This window comes from Mesoplodon densirostris, chromosome 11 (genome assembly GCF_025265405.1).
Source record: "Mesoplodon densirostris isolate mMesDen1 chromosome 11, mMesDen1 primary haplotype, whole genome shotgun sequence".
Lineage (NCBI taxonomy): Eukaryota > Metazoa > Chordata > Mammalia > Artiodactyla > Ziphiidae > Mesoplodon > Mesoplodon densirostris.
Genome location: NC_082671.1, coordinates 82113957 through 82134689, shown reverse-complemented (window position 1 = coordinate 82134689; position 20733 = coordinate 82113957). Strand labels below are relative to the sequence as shown.

Sequence of the window (20733 nt, the reverse complement as noted above, 5' to 3'; positions counted from 1 at the left end):
TGTTTCTCAGCTTTTCAGGTCTTTTTTTTTTTTTTTCTCTCCTTTATTTCTACCAACTCAACTATCCTAGACAATCTTGTCCTTCTGACCTACCTCATTGCCTCCAATTATCAGCTATTGATCAATAATTTTCAGAATCTATAGCCCCCAACTTCTACCCTAAGTTACAGTTCCATGGACATTCTTCTACTCTCAATAATTATATGACATGATGGCAATTGTACCATATGTGTACTAGAACACATATCCATTTATATATGTGTTCTCATTCAATCATCACGGCAATTCTATAAAGTAGGATGAGCAGAGACAATGGAATTCATATAATCTGCCCAATGTCATATAGTTAGAAGGTACTGAGGCTGGGATTTAAGCCCAGATCAGTGAAATCCTGTTTCACAACAATATTTACTACTCCTTATCAGATTCCACCTCATCAACACGTTCAACATTTGTTATTTCCAAACCAAAATCATTCCTGCCTCCATTCATGGCATTGCTATTACCAGCAACAATATAGAAGACTTCCAAGTCATATTTAATTCCCCAAACTAATAAAATTTCCCATTTTCATTTGGTCACTAAACCATATTCTATGTCTGAAAAGTCTCTTGAAGCACTACTGCCCCTTTATTGCAGTATTCCAGTAGCCATCTCACTGTTCTCCAGAGTTCTGCCCCCTCTAACTTATCTTCCATTTCTTTGAGAGTTTTTTTTTTTTTAATGAATCTGACTGATCTCTGGATAAGAGGGCTATCTGAGCAAATATGGGCAATTCTCTTCTCCACTTCCTAAGATTTCAGGTCAAATGATCAGGGAAACTATAAAAACCAGTACTCGAAACCACAAAGAATGACATACCACATCACTAAATTGAAGAACCTTTGCAAGCTATAGTGCCAACAGGACTTAATTGAAGGAAGGACTGGCCCAAACCAAGACTCAGTAGTTGTTAAGAAGTGATTTATCTGGGAGACAAGTAAAGAGAAACAGCAGAATCCCACAAATATGCTCAGATTTGGAGATATGAGGCTGAAGGTGAAAGCAGAGTGTGCAGCAACTGGGTAATTCAATATAGTACCACAGCTGAGAGGTAGACATCAGACAGATACCAACTCTCTATGTCCTCTAAACTATAAGGGCAGATATTAAGTCCTCTGGGTTGCCCTAGACTTCAGGCAAAATTTAGGGACTACTTCCATCAACCAACTTGGAGAAGGTATTCACATACTGCGGTATCCCTTCCTAACATTTCTCTCCCAGTGTCCTGGACTTCTTCTACACCTTCTATGTGTTTGGGGGTGTAAATGCTGTCTAACCCATTTCACACTAACTTCTTTATAAACTCAAAATCATTACGGCCTTCAACCTCTCTTTAAAGTATGGCATCTGTTACATTGGATTTTTAAAAGAAACTTCCATTTTAATATCTTATTACTTTAATACTCTGTGCAATTCTCTCTCATTCAAGCCAGGCACCTTTTCACCTCAAGACTTTTGCTGTTGCTTTTTCTTCTGCCGGGAATACTCATCCCTCAGGTAATTTTTGGCTGACTGCTCCACGTCCTTCAGGGTTTTGCTCAAACATTACCTTCTCGGTGAGACCTTCTGTGAACATCCGGTTTAAGCTTAAACCCCTCATTCTACCTCAACCCCTTTCTCTACTTTATTTTTCTCCATAGCACTTATCTTCTACAAAAAATCTTCGTATTTTTATTATGTTTCTTTTTATCTCTCTTCCCACTTAAATATAAGTTCCATAAAGAACACTATCAACAAATATTGGTTACTATTATAATAATAAATATTATCATGCAGCACCTCTGTGAAATATTTCAGGATTCAGATCCAGCAGCAGCACTGTTCCTGGCTTGCACATAGCACGCCAGACAAAAAGGCACGTAAGACAAGAAAATCACTGGCTAATATGAAAGCATATTGTAATTTACAAGAAAAGGACCAATGTGAGGGTAAGAAAAATATTACCCCATAAAATCAAGTTAATTTAAGAAATAAGAGAAAAATCTGAACACACAAGATATGTGCTCTAAGACAGATTAAAGAGGAAACTGTTTTAGTGAAACAAAGATAAGCAATAACAAATGGGAACGAAGAAAGCCTGGATTGTAACAAAAAGATCATCATCATGTAGAAATCACAGGGAAAGAATGAAAAGCAGGCTTTTGCCAAAGAAAATCAAATAAGTGAAGTAGAATATAGCTTTTACAACCGTAAATTAGCAAAATGATTACACACAGGAAAAGAGAAAATATAGAATACTGTAAGATTTCTAGTTTGCACGATTGTGTACATGGTGATAACCTCACCTGAATTAGAATTAAGTGAGGAAGAGCAGGCCCGGTTGAGTTAGGTTTTAGAAATGCTGAAGTTTGAACGCCTGAAAACATGTCCAGGGTAAATGTGTAAGTATAAATATGGAACTCAAGAGAAGGCTGTGGCTGATGATATAGAACTGGGAATCTTTGATACATATGTGGTAGTCCAAGCCTCGAGAGTAGAGAGATAACCAAGGTATAACATGTAAGTTTAGATGACAGCTCAACAACAAAGTAGTTGGATAAAAAAGAGAAAGGAAGCGAAGCATGGCATCACAAAGAACAGGGGAGGGGAAATTTCCAGAGGAAATTCCTTTCAAAATGAACAATGGCAAACAATAGCCCAATTACATAAGAACTAGAGAGACGTCTCATTGTCCATATTTCCCTATTTTTATTCTTTGCTCTGGAAACCACTCATCATTCTCTAGATACAACCTTCCCTTTTCCTTTGGCCATTCCCTCCAAATAGACCACCTAGGCTCATTTCCCTAAACATTTGCCAGTTATTTGTGTCTATTCTTCAAGACCTCGTTCAAATACTTTCTTCCGTTACACCTCATTTCTCAGCTCTACTTTTTTAGGGATAGTATTTGCTCTAAGTTAACAGAAAAGAGTGTCTCAAGGGTGATGTATCCTTAACTCTAAAACTCCAATCTCAATACAGATTCAGGTACCGAGAAAACGGAGTGTAATGGTAACTAAAGATAAGGAATAGTTTCTCTAAATTTTTCTTGAAGTTTAGAGAGTCATAAAAAGATTACAGAATATCTAAACATGAGTGGAACAGATATAGTTTGTTAACACATTATAGGATATAGTTGGAGCTATATCAAGGCAGGGCACGGGCAGTTAGTGAGTTAACATGAGAACATACCAAGGTACGTGAAAGCTGAGCATCTGAGCATATATTATGTGCCACCAGCACAGTCTTTTTTCCATGCTAATTCAAGTGGTAACTAATGCTGCCTAGATATAATATCTACTTTTTCACTTAAACTAATTTTTCTTTGAAAAGGTAATTTATGAACTAGATTTTTTTTAGTGCAGACAATACAAAAATGCATTAAATGTGTTCTCTTGCTAGAGACACCACTACTTAAAGTTTTCTTTACAAATATTTACAGAAAAAGACAATGAACCATTAAATACCCCAGTCTCTAATATAGCCTGGTGACCCCCAGAAGACTACAGCTATTTGTAAATAGATTCTTGGAACTAACAAACATGGCCCCATGTATTTATTTGGATATATGTCATTACGTGTACTAAGAATTTAAGTTCCTTTGGGAGAATGGCTGTATCTTATATATGTTTGCATTCCCAAAGTAACATGTACTCATATCTTTGCAGAGAAAAATATTTATTTAATGAAGTAATAAAGCCACAAAAATGAGAAATTTCTTAAGTTTTCATTTTAAAATTAGAGAAGCCAGAAATTATATAAGTAGAAAAATATATTTTCAAAACCTATCTACTTACTTTTGAACCTATCCCTTTCCTATATTTTTCCAATTGAAGAAGTAATTGATCAAGCTGAAGTATTACTTTAAATATTGAGCAAAGTGTGTATTTTCTAAATAGTTTGAGCAAATCTAAAATTCAATTGTTTACAGCAGAAAGCCAAGGCTCTACAAACTGTGATGAGAATTTATATGCATTTTACTATAAATTTGATAATTTAGAAGATAAACCATAGAGTTGCATGCTGGTTTAGAGAAAGAGTATCAAGACAGGCTGAATGCATTAAGAACTAAATTTTGCAATTTTAGGGAACAATATGACAAGGTCTGTGGTACGAAGGGTACATAATTTTAAAACCCAAGTATTTTACTCTTTACTAAATTGGTAAAAATCAAATCAATAAAATATACATTAAAATGAACTTGTGTTTAAGTTCTTGTTTTCTGATTGCTTTTATGCACAACTACAAATATTAGAAATTATTTTTGAGCATATCTTCACATCTTTGTACTTCTCCAGGCAATGGCTATCAATGTCTTTCTTTCTCCAAGCTAACCTTGATAACAAATCCTTTTGACTTCATGTTACCATATCAGCTTCCCCTAAGTACTTCCTAATTCATAGCCTAGTTGGCAGAAACTCTGCCTTAATTTTTCAGATAGTGTCTGATTTAAGTAACCTCTTCTAAGCGGATACTTAATTATAGTAAATGATTATATCAGAGTCTCGCTACAAAATAGACTTCTATTATTGTAAGCCTACAAATACAGGCAAAGACTTTCATCCCAAGTACAACAAAATACTTGTTGTATTGGAAAAGCTTCATATATCTTGATAACTTTCCTAGCTTTAATTGTGTGATTCTGAAAGGTATGTCATTAACAATCCTAATGAGAAAAATGGTGATACTGAAAAAATACTAAAATATCTGGAAATAAGAGGCATTGGGAGTGACAAAGGAGAGAGAAAATGAGGGAAAGAGCTTCAAATGAATTAATTTTTACTTAAAATATTCATAGGGTTAATTTCTCCTTTATGAGAGTCTATTAAATAATACCCTCAATGTAACATTTCTCAACATCCACTAAATAGTATTTTGCAGACAAATTCCCTGGACTCAATCAGTAGAAGCTTCTAACTTAAAGCACAACCAGAAGATCATCATTAAAAGTTTCACTTACAACTGTGACCCCAAGAGAGAACTTATAACTTAAATGACCAGTGATTAAAGACAAAAGCTTAAGGAACATTGATGTTGAACTATAACAAACTAATGAGAGCATAAAAACAATAAATGTACAAACTTGTTTCAAGATCACCTTCACCAGATTTTGGGTTCCATTATGCTTCTCAGAAGTCATTAACAGTATATAAAAAAATATCTCTGTGCTTCTCTGGTGGCGCAGTGGTTGAGAGTCCGCCTGCCAATGCAGGGGACGTGGGGTCGTGCCCCGGTTCGGGAAGATCCCACATGCCGCGGAGCGGCTAGGCCCGTGAGCCATGGCCGCTGAGCCTGTGCATCCGGAGCCTATGCTCTGCAATGGGAGAGGCCACAACAGTGAGAGGCCCGCGTAACGCGAAAAAAAAAAAAAAGACAATACTTCATGATGTTCAAGAAACCACACAGATCCATAATAGAAACTCACGAGCCATGTATGTTGGGAAAAGTATGTTTAGACAAACATGATTATTTCCATTCTACCAGTTATGAAAAAAATGACTCAGAAATATAATTAATTTGTGAGCAACGTTACATAGCTGATAAGTGGCAACACTAGGATTTAAACCAGGGCTGTGAGACTCTAAGCTTATTCTATGAAATCATAATACCAATCAATGAATTTATGAATTTTATTAGCCCAAGGTTTCTAAATAAAAAGTTATTTCCATATCCAGTACATGGCTTTATTGAGCCAACATCAAATAATGATACTGATAATTAAATGAATAATTCAGTATAACAAATATTGTCTTTAATCCCTATCCATGTATTTAGTGTTCAACAATAAAATACTGACTACATTAGCAATCTGGTCATCAACAAATCCAAACTAAAATTTCTTTTCCCAATATCACCAATGACTTCCTAATAACTTCAAATGCCGTTTTTCCATTTTCACTGATTTTGTGCCTCTGCAGTGGGCCATTTTTGCTCATATGTTCTCACTGGTTCCTTTCGTATTATACTACCCTGAATTTTTTTTCTATTTCTTTACTCCTTTATCTATACACAAACATTGTAGTGAAAAATGTCAAAAGTTCAGATTGACAGAAACTCCAGATATAGACACTGCTTGATTAAATTAAATATAAATATTATAGAAAGATATCAATGTAGCAAAAATGTGAGAGAGTCAGCAACATTATCCAGGATAGACACAGGTGTAAACTTCTAGGTTCCAAAATTCTCACCAAGGAATGCACAGTTGTGGAGGACTCTCCTAGGGACAGTCACATCAAATCAGACCTACAGGAAGCACTGTTGTCCCATCCAGGCTTAACCTTATACACAGAAGCAATCCAGCCTGCTGCCTGAGATTACACACTGAAGACTGAAGGTACATCTCTTTAATCTTCAAGTTGTATGATATATAACATGATTGAAAGAGTACTATATAATACAACTATTTTTTAAAATCCTTAATCTTCATCCTCGGACTCTCTAGTCTAGGAAAGCATAATCAAACTGCAGGTGGAACTGATGTAATAATCTAATGATTCCTAGTTATTTCATTTAACATTTTCTAAAGCAAACATAAAAGCCTAGGAGTTAGAAGAAGGTTGCAGCCATCCTCAGTAATTTGATATAGGAACTATATCTTTCCAAGCTCTCTTTACCAGCAACAGATTCAAATTCAAAGCCAGTTTATATTGACCATGCAGAACACAAGCACATTTTCAAGGATACTGGGTACAGCTCAAAAAAACTCACTGAGATGTAACTGAACACTTATGTTCAAGTAGGGATGACTCCACTGCCCAAGCTCTGATGTGGGCACATGATCCATGCCTGACTAATCAGTATATACATCTCTTTGGGCACTGGGATTGGGCCAGGTGTCAAAATGTGACCGAAGTTAGAAATTTTGCGGGAATTTGTGGGAAGAAGACTTTTTCTCTGGCTGGGTTGTTGATCAAAACATTTTAAAAAAGATTTGTCTACTTACATTCTTTGCCACCTGCTGTGGAAAGATTGTTTGAGAATGTGTATAGTATAATCTATATGGAATGGAGGAAAACCAAGCTGAGAGATGGAGAGAAACAGATACCAGATTACATTGTTTATTTTCATCCAGCCATACATAAAATCCTGGATTTTTCATTTATGTGAACTAATACATACCTTTTTTGCTTAATTTGAATTGGTTTTGTAGAAATACACAGAAAATTAGAAAATCAAACACTACAGAAATTTAGAAAATTTTCTCTTCATATTTTCAACAATGACCTGGTTTAATCTACATATGGGTATCACCTTGTTAGGAAACGCAGCCTCATGTGCACAGTCATTTGCTCCCCACTTGGCACATAAGAATGGGCCTTGGGCCTGGAACACTTCCTTACCAAGAGATAAGAAGCTCATGCAGCCTATTCCAGGTTTATGTCCTTGTGTGGGAATATCTTGCCCGGTTTCAGGTTCACTTTGTTCTACTAAGTGGTGCATTAATGATCCACATTAAACAATGGTTTTCAGCTTTCAGGATTTCAGACTCCACAGGGGAGTCGAGGTCCTTCTGCTGCACAAGACAGGTGCCTGATACGTGTTGGCTGCTGGACATGGGGAGCCAACATACTACTGGATCTGATCTTCTGCTGTCTCTTCTCTATGTAAGCAAGAGTGTTATTCCATCCAGTGCTTGACAGAGTTGTGTTTTCTTTGGAGACTCCAATATCAAGATGCAATGGGGGCTTCCCTGGTGGCACAGTGGTTGAGAGTTCGCCTGTCGATGAAGGGGACACAGGTTCGTGCCCCGGTCCAGGAAGTTCCCACATGCCGCGGAGCGGCTGGGCCCGTGAGCCATGGCCGCTGAGCCTTCACATCCAGAGCCTGTGCTCCACAACGGGAGAGGCCACAACACTGAGAGGCCCGCGTACCGCAAAAAAAAAAAAAAAAAAAAAAAAAAAAAGATGCAATGGGCAGAAGCATTTGACTATTATTCCTAATGGTTGACATAGTGATGACCTCTGCTATCCTCCATGTAGCTGGAGTCCTCCTCTGGCATGGGAACCAGTGTACAGTGTTCTGTTCGACACATCTCTTTGCTGGAAGTAGACAAAGCTCTACCATAAGGTCTAAAGTATGATCACAGGGCCATTTCAAAATAATGAAGTCTAATTCTCCTTGTCAGTATAAATAAAATGAGGTCCAAGGCTATATTTCTTTCTTTTTTTTTTTTTTTTTTTGCAGTACGCGGGCCTCTCACCGTTGTGGCCCCTCCTGCTGTGGAGGACAGGCTCCGGACGCGCAGGCTCAGCGGCCATGGCTCACGGGCCCAGCCGCTCTGCGGCATGTGGGATCCTCCTGGATGGGGGCACGAACCCACGTCCCCTTCATCGGCAGGCGGACTCCCAACCACTGCGCCACCAGGGAAGCCCGGTTATATTTCTGACCATAAGAAGCTAGTGTTGCAGAAACAGTCTCTCGAGATTTAAAGATCATGATGGCAAGACAGATAAAAATACTACTTTGGGGGAGGAATCAGTATATAGAATAAGGAATTTTAAAGCAAATCAAATGAAAGCAAATATAGTTCATTATAAGGAAAGTAAAGGAGTAAAACAAAAAATAGCATATCCAGGAATGCTGGATATCACATAAACAGGTGTATAATCCAACTTTTAACTATGATTTTTAAAAATAATTACTGACTTGTCTACCAGACATCTCGAAAATCATTAACTTCTATTTCATAGTGGAATATCTTCACATAAAAAAGAAACAAGTCAGGGACTTCCCTGGTGGTCCAGTGGCTAAGACTTGGCACTCCCAATGCAGAGGGCCTGGGTTCGATCTCTAGTCAAGGAACTAGATTCCACATGCCACAGCCAAGAGTTTGCATGCCTCAACTAAAGATCCCACATGATGCAACGAAAAGATCCCACATGCCTCAACAAAGATCAAAGATCCCACGTGCTGCAGCTGAGACCCAGCACAGCCAAATGAATAAATGGATAAGTGAATTTTTTTTTAAATAAAAGAAAGAAAGGGGGATATCTGTGCTACCCTTTAACAACAACAACAACAACAAAGAGACCAGTCATTTCCATTTATTTTTTGGAAGACAAGATCTCAGATTCTTTCTCACTGTAGCATATTAAAATAGCTAATTTTGTTTATTTAAATGAGTAAATTAGTGACCGAGGCACTTATTTATAACATGATATGTGAGTAAATGCTTCTAAAATTATATGTAAGTGCTCACAATAATCACTCTAAATATAAGCAAAGGACCTACTATCTATATAGCAAGCCAATGCTTAAAGATAACTATAACATTCTTTTGGAAGAAATTAAAACTTGAAATTATCACTCAGAAAACTATAAGACATTGATAAAAGAAATGGAAGACAACACAAACAAATGGAAAGATATATATACCATGCTCATGGATTGAAGAACTAATATCATTAAAATGACCATACTTCCCAAGGCAATCTACAGATTCAATACAATCACTATTAAAGTACTAACAACATTTTTCATAGAACTGGAAAAAATAATTCTAAAATTTTTATGGAAACACAAAAGACCGCAAATAGCCAAAACAATCTTGAGAAAGAAGAACAAAGCTGGAGGTATCATGCTCCCTGATTTCAAACTATACTGCAAAGCTACAGTAATCAAAGCAGTATGGTACTGGCACAAAAACAGAAATGTAGACCAATGGAACAGAATACAGAATTGAGAAATGAACCCACACTTATAGGGAGACTTAATCTATAACAAACAAGCCAAGAATATACAATAAGGAAAGGCAGCCTCTTCAATAAATGGTGTTGGGAAAATTGGACAGCTACATGCAAAAGAATCAAACTGAACTACTTTCTCACAGCATATACAAAGATAAACTCAAAATGGATTAAAAACTTAAATGTAAGACCTGAAACCATAAAACTTCTAGAAGAAAACATAGGCAGTATGCACTTTGACATCAGTCTTGTTTTTAGATATGTCTCCTGAAGCAAGGGAAACAAAAATAAATAAACAAATGGGACTACAGCAAGCTAAAAAGCTTTTGCACAGCAAAGGAAGCTATCAACAAAATGAAAATGTCATCTACTGAATGGGAGAAGATATTTGCAAGTAACATTTCTGGTAAGGAGTTAATAACCAAAACATATAAAGAACTCATACTACTCAACATCAAAAAACCAAACAAACAACTAAAAAATAGGCAGAGGGTCTGAATAGACATTTTTCCAAAGAAGACATACAGATGGGCAACAGGCACATGAAAAGATGTTGAACATCACTAATTATTAGGGAAATGCAAATCAAAACCAATGAGATATCACCTCACATCTGTCAGAATGACTATCATCTAAAAGATAAGAAATAGCAAGTGTTGGCTAGAATGTGGAGAAAAGGAACTGTCATGCACTATTGGTGGGAATGTAACTTGGTTCATCCACTATGGAAAATAGTATGGAGGTTCCTTACAAAACTAAAAATAGAGCTACCATATGATCCAGCAATTCTATTCCTGGGGTTTTTCCAAAGAAAAAAAATAGCAATTCAAAAACATATATGAACCCCTATGTTCACTGCAGCATTATTTACAATAGCCAATATGTGGAAGCAACCTAAGTGCCCATCCATAGATGAATGGATAAAGAATATGTGATAAACACACAGACACACACAAACACACACAATGGAATATTACTCGGTCATATAAAAGAATGAAATCTTGCCATTTGCAAAAACATGGATGGACCTAAAGGGTATTATGCTAAGTGAAGTAAGTCAGAGAGAGACAGATACTGTATTATTTCATTTATATGTGGAATCTAAAGAACAAAATAAATAAATAAAAATAACAGAACAGAAACAGATTCATAGATACAGAGAACAGGTGGTTGCCAGAGGGGAGGAGGTCAGGGGAAGAGAGAAAAAGGTGAGGGAGGTTAAGAAGTACAAACTTCCAGTTATAAAATAAATGAGTCATAGGTATGAAATGTACAGCATAGGGAATGTGGCCAATAATATTGCAATAACTTTGTATGGTGACAGATGGCAACTAGACTTGTGGTGACCATTTGGTAATGTATAGAAATATCGAATCATTATGCTGTGTATCTGGAACTAATATAGTGTTTTAGGTCAATTATACTTTTAAAAATGCTTGAAATTACCTTTCACAAAGGCCTAAATTTTTGTTATATAAAAGATATTCCATAATTTTAACTAGGAAGATTTTAATTAATAAATGCATGCTTAAATATGGGACTACCTATAACTAGTGGAAAACTTTCTGTGAATTAGAACTATAGAAATCAATATGTATATAAAGAAAAATTATTTAAATTGTAAAAGATATTATGCAGCCAATTCTGGTTAGGTGATTACCAACCTGTTTTCTCTACTTCTTGAATACGTAGCTAGACTATGTTTCTTATTTTCCCCTGCAGATTGGAATGGTAATGTGACAATATGAATGAGTACTGGTCAATGGAATATGAGCAGAAGTGATGTTTGCTGTTTCCAAGCCCATCCCCTACAACCCCCTACCTGTATTGTCCATCATGTTTACCCTTTGCCACCTTTTACAGATGAGCCAGATGACCTTGGAAGCTTGTGCTCAAGATGTCAGAGCAACTAGATGGAAGGAATCTGGGTTCCAGAATTCCCACTTGGAGGAGGGCTACCTGCTGAACAGGAACACTTACTATGGACTTTAAATGAGTGAGAAATAAATGTCCATTATATTTGAGCTATCATATGATTTGTCTTAATTTTTTTAAACAGCTAGCACTACCTTAACTAGTATACCTTATTATATCACTAACATATGACCACTAATAGTCATGATTTGTTTTATTGCTCTAATTTTAAAATTATAATATCCTTAAAACTCAATATAAATACATTAACTTCAAAATGAGAAATATTTTAATGTTCATAGTCTACATTTTAAATAAAATTATTTTTCAAAGATTATTCTTTGTTTAATCCAGCAGACCCTAAACTTTCTTTTAACAGTTAACAATTTTAACCTTATTAATGACTTTAGTGATCAATTTGATCTTTAACTAGATTTAACTGGCCAAAAGATTTGTCTTTTTTTGGAAGTCAGGATAATGTAACCTCTTCTATTAAGACAAAAAATAAAAATAAGAACCAGTCTAATCAGTTTTATCACATAAAGTATCTCAAAAGTAACAAAATATTTCAAGAAAACTGCCAGAAAATAAATTTAGAACAACTTTAAGAAGTAAAAATGGTCCCACCAGCATAGCCCTCATTTGGTAAGAATGAATGTGCATTCAGAACAAACAGATAAAAACAAAAGAAAACCACCCTTAGACAAGATTTTGAAGTACAAGTTTTTCTCAATTTCCAGTCATGCATTTCTGATCACTTTTCTAACATTTATCTATCCACCCATCCATCCATCTAGTCATTCATTCTTTTGTCCATTGGTTCAATAAACATATATTTGTCTCCTTTTATGTGGCAGGCATAGTGTTCAATCTGAGAATATGCCCTCGAGCAGTTCGTAGTCTATATTTTCAAAAATAAGAAACCAAAAAATGTATAATTACTTATTATAATTAAAATCACAATAAGTACTCTTAAAGAGCATTAGGACTCTGGACTATACGAAGCCTTTGGAGGAGAACCTATTCCAGACCAAGGAGAGGGTTCAAGGATGGGCTAAGATTGGAAGGAGGTCACATTAGAGTCAAGTTCTGATGGATGATGAGAATTAAAAATGGCAAAATTGGTGTGGAATGGAGGAGAGTGTAAGAACTTCAGGCATGTAAAGACAGGTAAAAGAGAGTATGGAAAACTCAGAGGTACTGGTTAGTGGGGAATGTAATGAGTGATGAGAACACAGAACTATACAGGAGTCAATCCATGACATGCCCTTATTTCCTTACTCCATTATGAAGTGGTCATTGTCATTCCACATTTTAATGTCCCTCCCACACTGTATTCAAACAGGACAGAATTACCTTCTCATTTTCACAGCTATTCCAACACACTTTTTAAATTGAATAGCTACAATGTATCAGGCAACATACTAGATTCTGGGGATATAAGAATAAATAGTTCCTCTCCCCCATTTTCCAGAACACTTTATACTATCATTTACTGGATTGTTTGGCAAAATATATTATCACCCTGTATTTCTATTATTTGGTAATAGATATGCTTTCTCTGCCAAACTCCAAGCTCCTGAGAACAAAAAAAACAAAAAACAAAAAAATTGCCTTATTCACTTTTTATCCGCCCTAAAACAGTAGCTGGTACATAGTAAAGGTACAATGAATATTTATTGATTGGATGAACTGAAGAAATTCAGAAAAATGGATCAGCTTCAAAACAAAAGGCTATCTTTTTTTTTAAAGCAGACTTTATTTTTTAGAGCATTTTTTAGGTTCACAGTAAAACTGAGGACAAGGTACAGAGAGTTCCAAAATGCTATCATTTTAGTTTTTTCAGTATAGAATGAAGCTTTTTAAGAATATAAAATATCATACTGTGTCTTTTCTATTTTGTAGAATACTTATATTAATTTATCAGTAAGTAATAATATTTTCTTAATGTAGAGCCCTTTCACAATATACCTTTATACATGATTTATAATTTTTTATATTGGAACCTTATTAATGTTACTAAAGATATGACTAGAATTCATTTTTTTATCCCTACAAAAAATATTTATTGAGCACTTACTATTCACAAGGCCAAAAACTATGTGAATTGCTTACCATTTATACTTATGTCAAATTAACTTCTCTTTGTCCTTAATTATAAGCCCTAGTCAGATCTGGTGGCAAAAGAACAATTTCACTCAACATCCTATTTCATAAGTAATATAGTTTAAAATGAAGACTAATTCGTTGTTAAATTGTGTGATTAGATAGTATAATAATTATAAATTTATTTGAAGTTCAGCTTTTTAAAATGTAAGATGTACTTTTCAATTCTGGAATTTCCATTTCATTTTTTAATAGTTCCTATTTCTCTTCTGAGATTCTCCATCTATTCAAAGCAAAAAAATTGGTCTGAGCTGGAGTAACTAAGGAGGTTACTATATAGAGAAAGAAAGACTTGAAATACACCTTGTAAGATAAACAGGATTTAAACAAACAGGAAAAACAGAAGAATGAAAGGGAATGAGCAAAGACACCAAGAAAGAAATGCCTGTGATATGTTTAGGTAAATGACACAAGAACAGGGTATATTGGTGGGAGGAGGGAGAATAGAAAGCAGTATCATTGGATAAGGAAGAACAGGAGCAGAATGGGAAGATCTTGACATTCTTGAAGTCCAAGAAGAGGAATTTGGCCACCATATAGAAGTCAAATAAGTCTGTACAACTCCAAAATATATGCTCTTTCCACTACACAGATGACCAGCTCAGAAACTATATAATCCAAATGTAGAGAGCTGAGGGCCTACAGTAGAATTAATTTATTTCATTCAAGAAATATTTATCGTGTATCTGTCATGTGCCAAATATCATTTTAAACACTGGGATGACAGTAGTCAACATCAATAAAGAAATGATAAGCTCTGACCACAGTGAAGCTTATATTTTAATCAAGGGATCCAAACAATAAGCACAATAAATAAGTAAAATGTATGGTATGTTAGATGATGATAAGTGATATGGAGAAAAATAAAGTGGAAGTGGGGATAGGAATTGCCAGGGTGGGTAATTTTGAATACGGTGATCAGGCAAAGCTACACTGAGAAATTGATGCTTGATAAAAACCTGAGAGAGTAAACCATAAAAATACCTAGGAAAGAGAGCTCCAGACAGAAAGAACAGCAGATATAAAAGTTTTGAGGCAGGAGGGTGCCTGATGTTTCACAGGAATGACAATGACCCAGTATGGCTGAAACAGTGTGAGTGAGGGACAGAGTAGTGGAAAATGAAGCATGAGACGTAAGGATGGGGCAAGGGCAGGTATGCAGGTCATGCAGCACCTGCTGAACCAGTGTAAGGACTTTGTCTTTTCCTCAGGGCAAGATGAGAAACTGCAAGAAGGATTTGAGTAGAAAAGTGACATGATATAACTTATATTCAAAAGGACTTCTTTGGTAACTCTTTTGTGAATACACTGTATGGGGGTCAATGGTGGTAACAGGAACACAAGTTTGGAAGCCTCTCAAATAATCCAGGCAAAGGATGATAGTGTCTTAGACCAGAATGGCAGTAGTGGAGCTGGTAAAAAAAAAAAGTGGTTGGATCCTGGACATATTTTGAAGGAAGAGCTGGTAGGATTTGAAGACCAACTGTTTATGGGGCATAAGAAAAGAATAGTAGGGCTTCCCTGGTGGCGCAGTGGTTGAGAGTCCGCCTGCCGATGGAGGGGACACGGGTTCGTGCCCTGGTCCAGGAGGATCCCACATGCCGTGGAGCGGCTGGGCCCGTGAGCCATGGCCGCTGAGCCTGTGCGTCCAGAGCCTGTGCTCCGCAACGGGAGAGGCCACAACAGTGAGAGAGGCCTGCGTACCACACACACACACAAAAAAAAATATATATATATAGTAAAGGGGCACTCCAAAGTTTTTGGAGAGCAAAACTTGGCTGAACAGAGCTGCTACTTATTGAAATGAGAAAACTAAGGGACCAGCAGGTTTGAGGGGGAAATGCGAAACTTCATTTTTATTCCTGTTAAATACAAGAGTTTGGAGTCCAGAAGGGCATTCAAGCTGTAGCTAAAATGTGGGCTGTTCTGGTCCATAGTAGGTATTTAAAGCTGTGAGAGTGTTCGGCATGCTTAGCCAAGAAATTCTGTACAGATAAAGAAGAGAAGTCTCCAGGGACTGAGCCCTGGGAACTTAGTCAGGGATATGAGGAGGAACCAGCAAAAGAAACTGAAAAGGAGTAGCCAGTTTAATAGGAAGAAAACCAGGAGAATGTGATGTCTAGGAGGTCAAGCAAAGAAAGTGTGCATATGAAAGAGGAGGGTATGATCAACACTGTCAAATGCTCCTCAAAGATCACGTAAGAAAAAGATTAAGAAATGTCTATTGGAATTAGCAATTGGAAGTCACTGGACACCTTGACAAGGCAGTTCTGGTGAAGAAGAAAGCCTGATAGGACTGGTTTTAATAGAAAATGGAGTAGAGACACTGGAAACAACAACAAGAGACAATTCTTCCAGAGTTTTTATTATAAAATATAAAATGAACAAAGAAATGAGGCAGTTCCTGGAAGGTGAAGTGGGGTCAAGCAAAGATGATGAGACTAAACAAAGGGGAACTCTCTAATAGACCAGGAGGATGAAAGAAATGGGAAAGAACTAAACATAATACCAAAGCTTTTGTCCTGGAAGAATGAAATAACTGTTCTATTACTGAAAGAAAGATGGAAAATGGGAACAGGTACAGATTTGAGTGGGAAGATAATTAATTTACATTTTGACAGGTTGGGTTTGAAAAGACAGTGGGGGACTTCCCTGGTGGTCCAGTGGTTAAGGCTCCACGCTCCCAATGCAGGGGGAGCAGGTTCCATCCCTGGTCGGGGAATTAAGATCCCACATGCTGCGTTGCGCGGCCAGAAAAAAAACCAAAAAGACAGTGGGATGTTTGTAGAAAGAGGTCTTTCTGGCAATTGTAGTACAGAACTGGACAGCAGTGAGGAGGTGAGGACAGAATTGTAGATTTGGAAATAAATAACACCCAGTTGCTATCTGAACACAAAGAGCTGTTTCCTCTCCATGGAAGAGAATGCTCAATAAAGAACAGAAAAGGACTTCCCTGGCGGTCCAGTGGTTAGGACTCTATGCTTTCATGGAGTGGACCGGGGTTCGACCCCTGGTCAGGGAACTAAGACACTGCAAGCCCTGTGGCACAGTGGCGGGGGGAAAGAAAGCCAAGGGACTGTGAGAAGGAGGAGCCAGGAAAGGAAAACACAAACAACAAGGACAGTGGTTGCCCAGTTCAGCGGTCCCCAACCTTTTTGGCAACAGGGACTGGTTTCTCGGAAGACAATTTTTCCACGGGGGGTGCGGAGGGGAGAATGGTTCAGGTGGTAATGTGAACAATGTGGGGGATGGTTCAGGCGGTAATGCCAGCAACGGGGAACAATGGCGAGCATCAGATGAAGCTTCGCTTGCTGGCCCGCTGCTTACCTGCTGTGCGGCCCAGTTCCTAACTGTTAAGCATATCATTAAATGTATTATTCTATAATATCATACAGACATCTGATATTAAAAAAATAGAATTAGTAAATTTACAGGAAGCAGGAACTTTCCAACTTTGCTCCCATAAATCAGATCATATCACTTCCCCGCTTAAAAACTTTTTATTTAAAAAAACAAAATCAGACCACTTTCTACGACCTACAAGGCCCTGTCTAATCTGGCTTTCCAATCCCATTCCATTCTGTTCTCTACGTAGTTCAGTATACTCTGCTTCACTCCATTGCCCTCCTTTCTGGTACTTAAACATATTAAGCTCTTTCCCACCACAGGAAAGAGTATTTAATTTTATTCCACATTTTCTTTCCTTGGTACTTTATATGACAGGATTCTTCTCTTCCTTCAGATTACAGTTTATACAACACACCTCAGAGAGGTCTCCTCTAGCCACTGTATATAAACAACCACACCACCCCCTAATTACTCTATCTCATCATAGTGTGTGCGTCAGAATATCTTGGTTAAGTAAATATGCCTCCAGCTTTACGAATAATCAAAGTACCTCTTAAGATTAGGTTACAGATAAGAAAAGAATTTTGAAGTACGCCTTCTCATATCTGATCTATGAATACAGAATTTAACGCTTTGCACTATGACATTACTATGTCTAGAAAAGATCAGATTCTTCAGTGTTTATGGCTACATTCTCAAAACCATAAAATGTCACTTGTTCTAAAGGATAGGATAAGATTAGAGAACTCTTAAATCAAAGGGCAGAGATACAAGTCCTTATTGATAATATTATGATCTCTCTCTTCTGCTCTTCTACCCTCCCTCTTCACAGACACACACACACACACACACACACACACACACACACTTTTCTCGTGTATTATGGTTATGTATTCTATTGGAAGAAGGATGACACCAGTAGAAGGACAATTAATAAGTTATTGTGAACATGAAACACATTCAATCTCTGTGAACACCTCTCTTCCTGAGGCCTTATCTGGCACTTTGCTTAACTCCCATGAAGGATGCTTTGGGCCAATACAATCTTTGAAGATTATGCGGGTGAAATGACCTCATCTTAATTTATGTTGCCCAGAACCTTGTGGGTTATAGTTATGAGGGAATGAAATGAGTTCTGATTAGATATAATAGAATGGATGAAAAGGAAGACATTGATAACATCAAATTTTAAAAGAGTAGTTGAATATCCAGAAAAAATTTATTGAGCACTTACTCTATGCTAGGAATGATAACAAGCACTTGAAATAGACAGGTTTAGTTTCATTCCTACAGAGTTTTACATAAATAAGGAGGGGGGTCAGGGAGAAGCAGGCCAAAGTTGGGTTATAACAGAGAAGATAGAATTTTAAGGACAAGTGAACAGCAGTGAGTATAGTCTATGAATTTGAAGAACTGAAAATGAAAGGATGATAATATATTCTTTTGAATACCACTTTATACTTTATATGGTACTTTAACACTAGTTTTATTTAATTTCAAGAATAAAATAATTATTAAAAGTTAAGTTACATAGAATGGAAGGTAAAAATCATACGATCATCTCAATAGATGCAGAAAAAGCTTTTGACAAAATTCAACATCCTTTCATGATAAAAACACTCAACAAATTGGGTACAGAAAGAACATATCTCAACATAATAACAGCCATATATGACAAGCCCACACTAACATCATACTCAATGGTGAAAGGTTGAAAGCTTTTCCTCTAAGACTAAGAACAAGACAAGAGGGTGCCTACTCTCACTGCTCCTATTTGACATAGTATTGTAAGTTCTAGCCAGAGCAATCAGGCAAGAAAAAGAAATAAAAGGCATATAAATCAAAAAGGAAAGAGGAAAACTGTCTTTGCAGACAATATGATGTCATATATGGGAAATCCTAAAGACTCCACCTCCATCTGTGGATCTCAGATTCCAGTGGAATCTACCAAAAAACCCAGAACTAATCAATAAATTCAGTTAAGCTGCAGGATACAAAACCAACATATAGAAATCATTTGCATTTCTATACACTAACAACAAAATATCTGAAAAATGAAGAAAACAATCCAATTCACAAGAGTATCAAAAACAATACAATACTTATGTATAAATTTAACCGAGGTGAAAGATCTATTAATCTTTATGATTAATTGAAAACTACAACACTTAAAAGAAAATGAAGACACAAACATATGCAAAGATATTCTGTGTTCATGGATCAGGAGAATCAATATTGCTAAAAGTTCCATATTATCCCAAAGCCATCTATAGATTCAATGCAATACCTATCAAAATTCCAATGGCATTTTTCACAGAAACAAGAAAAGCAAACCTTAAAAGGTAAGTAATTTTGCCTTGATGACCAATCAAATTTGCATTCATAGGAGCAGAAAAAGAAAGTAAAGGCAAAATAGAGTCAGATCATTGGAATCTGAGATCCACAGATACATGTGGGTAAGAAGAAAATAGGTCTGAGTAGTTGACTCAAAGAAATCAACATTTTAAAAATGTTATAGTGCAGTTCACAAACAGCATAAGAATCACCTAGGGAGTTTTATTGTAAGTAATCCACCTCCAGACATTCTGATTCAGTAGGTCGAGGTGAGAAAGACCTTTTAGAAACACTTTGCTGCAGATGAGAAATCTGAAGATCAGGGTAGTATTTATCTAAGGAGTAGAACTGGGATTCAAACACAAGTCTGTTTGAGTTCAAAGTTCCTATTTTCTACACTAAAATGTTATTCCAAGTTACAAATATATGTTATTGAAGAAATTAGTATAATTCCTTAAGGTGGGGACTCAGTAAGTTAGTGAAGCGGATGATAATAATTATGACAATAAAGATTCTTTAAATGTTTAGGAAAATGGCACCTTGCTAAGTAAAAGCAAGATTATAGGGCAAAAAGAAAATCTTCTTCAAGGCTAGAATAGATTTATTTCAGCAACATAGAATGGATGATTATAGGAAAAGATATAACATGTCAATGTTTGTCTCATTTATTTTGGGGGCAAGCTATTTCCACTTTTACTAATATACAATTCTCACTGGTTCATTATCTTCATTCATTTTAGGGCCTTTCATTCCCCATCAAATTCATTTTCTTGACTACCTCATTCTTCCTCCAATTTAGACTTTGTTTCTCATTATTAATGATTTGGTAGTATAGACTGGCAGCTATCAACTAAATGGAACTGTTGTGAAACTGCAAGCAACCAAAACATTTAAACTTTAAAAAGCATAGAGAGTAGAAATAAAAATTCTGGCAAAAGCAAGTTAAAATAATACCAGACAATTTTAAAATTCTAATCCTGAGATTAAAGCAGGCCACACAGTATCTTTTCCATCTACTGTTACTGACTTTGATTGTATCGTAGAGAAATCTAATTCGTCATCTGTTAGAGGCTGAATTGATTCCAATATTCAGTAGTCATGTCCCAAATGGCCCCATGATAAAATATGTTAGAAGCATGAGCGATTTCAGTAATTTTTTTTCTTGGTTATAGTCCAATACTCCATTAGTATTAATTTGCTCTTCAAGGTGAAAAACATTTCCCTGAACACGAAGATAAGTGATTATCGCCACTGACATGTC

At 36.4% G+C, this 20733-nt stretch overlaps 1 protein-coding gene across 5 annotated transcripts in view; it reads right to left on the bottom strand.

The window, feature by feature from the left end:
• Positions 1-20733, bottom strand: part of ANKS1B (ankyrin repeat and sterile alpha motif domain containing 1B) — a 1156804-nt gene that overhangs the window by 901886 nt on the left and 234185 nt on the right. The window lies entirely within an intron of this gene.